The sequence below is a fragment of the Fulmarus glacialis genome, unplaced genomic scaffold (assembly GCF_000690835.1).
Source record: "Fulmarus glacialis isolate BGI_N327 unplaced genomic scaffold, ASM69083v1 scaffold34526, whole genome shotgun sequence".
Classification (NCBI taxonomy): Eukaryota; Metazoa; Chordata; class Aves; order Procellariiformes; family Procellariidae; genus Fulmarus; species Fulmarus glacialis.
Window position 1 is genome coordinate 33,537 of NW_009220661.1, and position 4,490 is coordinate 38,026.

Genomic DNA, 4,490 nt, shown 5'->3' on the forward strand with positions numbered 1-4,490 from the left:
AGATGTACACATTAATTTTCAAATAAATTGGTCATACATGGCAAGCAAAATCCATGTACAATGTTAAGGTAGGCAACATCCTGGTATAATTTCCTTCTGCTTTTCTAGTATAGCTTATGCATAAGTGGTACAAAATAATTTCATACTACATTAGCTATATAAGGTATAATTACAGAAAATGAAATCACAGTTTTGATTGCCAAAGCTCAGACCAGGTGTATGTGGGATAATTGTAGTTAGAGAACACTAACTTGTCCACAAAGTGCCCTGGATTCACCAGCCATTACTTAGGATGTGTTCAAGCCTTAACCAATAGCAGCATGTGACTGGAACAGGGATTTTTGGAAGGTAACCTACTCAGATTGAAAACCTGCTCTCTGTTATGCGTGTTAGTATGCTAGGAAACAGTACGGCTGCTGATTTCACAAAAATAAGACATTAAAGAAACTGAGCAGGGCCTGATGATCTACTCTGAGTTCTGTCAGTAGATCCTGAAGCCAGGAAAGATCACAGAATGGTTGAGATTGGAAGGCGCCTCTGGAGGTCATCTGGTCCAATCCCTAGAGCTGGTTGCCCAGGACCGTGTCCAGATGGCTTCTGAATATCTCCAGGGATGGAGACTCCACCACCTCCCTGGGCAACCTGTGCCAGTGCTCAGTCACCCTCACAGTGAAAAAGTGTTTCCTGATGTTCAGAGGGAACCTCCTGTGTTTCAGTTTGTGCCCTCTGGTCCTGGGGTCCCATTTAAAAACACCTAACACACTAAGCATCATCTCTGGCTGAATGGTACTGAAATAATTCATTCACGTTTATTGCTCAGTACTGTGATCAGTGGAGGCCTGGTAGCGCTGGATAGGACTGAATACATAGGATTCAATTGCTTAAGCGCTTTAAGTAGACACTAGGAAAATGGAAATCACAGTAGAACCTAGAGAAAAAGAATGTCTTTTTACCACTGTTAAGTCATTGCACCCCACTAGTGGAAAACCAGTAAACAGCACATAAGTTCTGCAACATTAACAGTACTCCTTAGCTATTGACAGCACAGGCTCAACCACGGCAAGGTAAGCAATTACATCCCACAAATACCTATGCAATCTCATCTCCAGAAAGATACGGTAAACAACATTATCATGCCAAAATAATAAGGAAACATGTTACTGTTTGCACTTATGCTAGATCTGAGAAGGACATGCGTTTTAAAAAATGGGTATTATCAGCCTCCAGCAAGACTGGAGACTGCTTGCCTGTCACCACGAGCAGAAAGTCACACGATCAGTAGTACATGGGGATCCACTGGGATAGATGACTTTTGTATGCAAACATTTGAAAATGCTTATACTATGGAACAAAAAAAATTTGTAAAACTAGTTTTAAACCAGTAAAGTAGCGCTTTGTTAGTTTTATCAAAGCCCCACTTCTATGACTTTTAGCTTCTTTCCAACTTGCCCGCTACTACCACTTCCTAAATGGCAGTTCTAGCCAATACCTAGATTCAGGTTAACACACAATTTATAAACTGGAATGGAAATTGCTCCCTATATCCCTGACCATGGCAATAATTCCAGCTCTGACAGAGGAGCTCTCTATGCTGGGAAAGCACGTACCTCTTTCTTTCAATGTCTTCAGGGCGTTATTCCTTCAGCAGATGTGTTAAAATGGGACAAGAGACTACAAAAGTTTTAACAGAATTTAGGATGTGGGTGGTTTTGCTGTTGCATGTGTAAGCAGATGATGCACATGAGAATGTGACACATCCCACTAACCCAACATGGGGAAGGAAGAACAGTTAATGCTAAAATATATCCTTTCACTAACCTCTACTGAAAAAATAGCTCCAGTTACGCTGAAGAGTTGCAGCTAAGTTTCTAGCACTGCTCCGAAGATCTCAACCAGAATTTACTGTTTGTTGTTTCAGACTGCCACCTGACGGCGAGGAACATGCTCGTTACTCAAGTTCACCCAGATTGCTGCCCTCTATAGCTGCGGCATACTTGGTAACTCAACAGTCACAGAATTCAAATTACCCGAGACTAGCATCAGATGCGCAGGTTTCTGCAAGAAGCAAACCTGTCCTCCCCCTTCCCAGTGATCCTTCTGAACAACTCTTGTTCCAGCTCCACCTCACTAGCAGGCCAACATGTCGAGCTGCTCTACTTTTGCATCTTTGGTGCACTTCCAGCAGAGGGACTATTTTTTATTTATTTTTTAATTAATCTTTTACAGAATTGAAATGTGTGACCTGGATCAACTCACTAATTGCTTAGGACATTTTTATCCCAGAGCTTCATTCTTGTAGATTACTAAAGCTTACTACTTACTTTAAAATAACTACTTGCTTTTGCTACCACAGTTCATAAAGCAATCTAAACAGAACAAACAAGGGCAGGTTTGTTTCCATTTCTTCCTTCCCTCTTCCTTCTGATACAGATCAACACAGGTAGTGCTCCTTCACTCAGTCCTGGCTCTTGCCGGTGAAGAAATTATTTCTTGTTAATTACTTCCCTAATAGACAGATTTTAATTCTCTCTCCCCGCCCCGGGATTTTTTTTATTTACTTCTTGGGAACCTTGCGGGGGGGTGGGGTGTGGGGGGGTGTGGGGCAGAAATCAGTGCTCTTGATTTGACTAATCTTCTCTAATAAAACAAGCAACAGATTTTTTTTAATCCTATTCAAATGCCAATAAGCCTAGGATGTTTACTCCCCAAGACACACTCATGGTTAAACTTCTGCCTATCCCCCATAGTGAGCTATCATATGCAAGCAAGTAGAAAATGTTAATATAAAATACTCAGGGAAAATACCGCTAAGTACACAATTTAAACTGCACCATTTTCATCAGTTTGGACTCGTCTCTTAAGCAGAGGAAAAGCGTATTTGCAATTTTAGCTATCCGAGAGCTTATACAGCCTGCTTCCATCACTACCTTTCCTGACGCAGCAATCTTTCATCGTCTGTTATTTTGAGTTTTTTCTGCATGGACTAATGCACCTGTATTAAGCCTGTGGATAACGTGTATTTCTGGAATCCCTTTCTCCAGTTGTTCATTCTGCCATTTGTTTACCTGCATCTGGTGGTACCTCGCAGGTAAGTTTTCAAAAAACTCTCCCCAAACTTAGGGCAGTCCATTTATGAGTCATTACATTTTCATGCAAATTCCATATTTCAGCCAGCTCATTTTTTCATGGATGTAGAATTTTTGCTTCTAGCACAGAACTATGTGGCAATGCAATTTTCTTGTGTTTGGAAACTTCGTTGACGTGTATTTTTGTATTTTCTTTTCACCAATGCAATAAAGTAGTACCCAGATGGCAGCCAAATCCTTAACCTCAATTTTCCAAAGACAACAGCCACTAATCACTAGGTAAGACTATGAACCTGGAACTTGGCGGCACTCTCCTTCACCTCATACTTCCTTCCAGGAAAGGTCCTCTCCAGTGTAACTTTCCTTCCTTCAGCTGTGTGGTCACAGTATGAACAGCAGCAACCATTCCTTCTGTTTTCAAGGGAGGAGATGATAGAGGGAAAGATGCATTTCATTTTCCAGTGCAACAAAAGGGCTGTAAGGAAATAACAGGAACTGCAAGTAATCATTTTTAAACAGATATGGCAAGGCTTTGATTTTAGGTCTTGATTTGGGCCTTTAATGACTGAGAAAGGCAAGTATAGTAGTGATGGCCTAGGATGAATAACCTCCTCCCACACCTCTTTTTGATCAAGCATTAGCATGATCTATTTTATCAGTAGGGAACAGGCTTTTTGCTTGAAACCAAGATGACACGTTTAATTTATCCATCAGTCTCTTCTCCCATATGTTCAAGTCTTCTGTAGAAGATAAGGCACTTACTTGGACTGTTCTGTATCGATTAAAGAGGCAGTGTGCTAGCAGCCCTCTCCTACAAAAGGTCACAGCAAATGTGAACACCGTATGAAAAACAATTGCTTCAGTCTTTCTAGTCTAAGTTCTTTGAGATAAAGCAGACCAATGACTTCAACATTTATATTGTCCCCTACTACTTGATAGCTGATACGAAATTTATAAAACCGCTGTTATGAAATAATGGCTCTATGAAAGAGCAATCTCATTTCTATTAGGACATGTAAGCCAAATCAGAAGGATGAGATGCTCTTTATCAGAAAATTTCCACTTTTCTGTGGCAGGTATGACACATATATATAAAAATGACATTGCCTTGTACATTTCCATTTGTGATTCTGAACAGGCAACAAAAAAAAAATCTTACCAGTAACTGCCTTCCCACTTGTATAATACCCTTCTAGTAACTGTGACAGCTTCTACAAAAGTATCAAGAAAAATATGTATTTTTCTACTGTCTTTAGTGTTATCATGGGCAAAAGTTGTGATAGCTGCCACCATATAACAATTACTTCCTCTCTAAATTGTAAGGATGGCTACCCCAGAAAATCAAATCCTTTGGAAAAAAGCAAGAATGATTACAGAACCTTAAATTAAAAAAACACAACCACA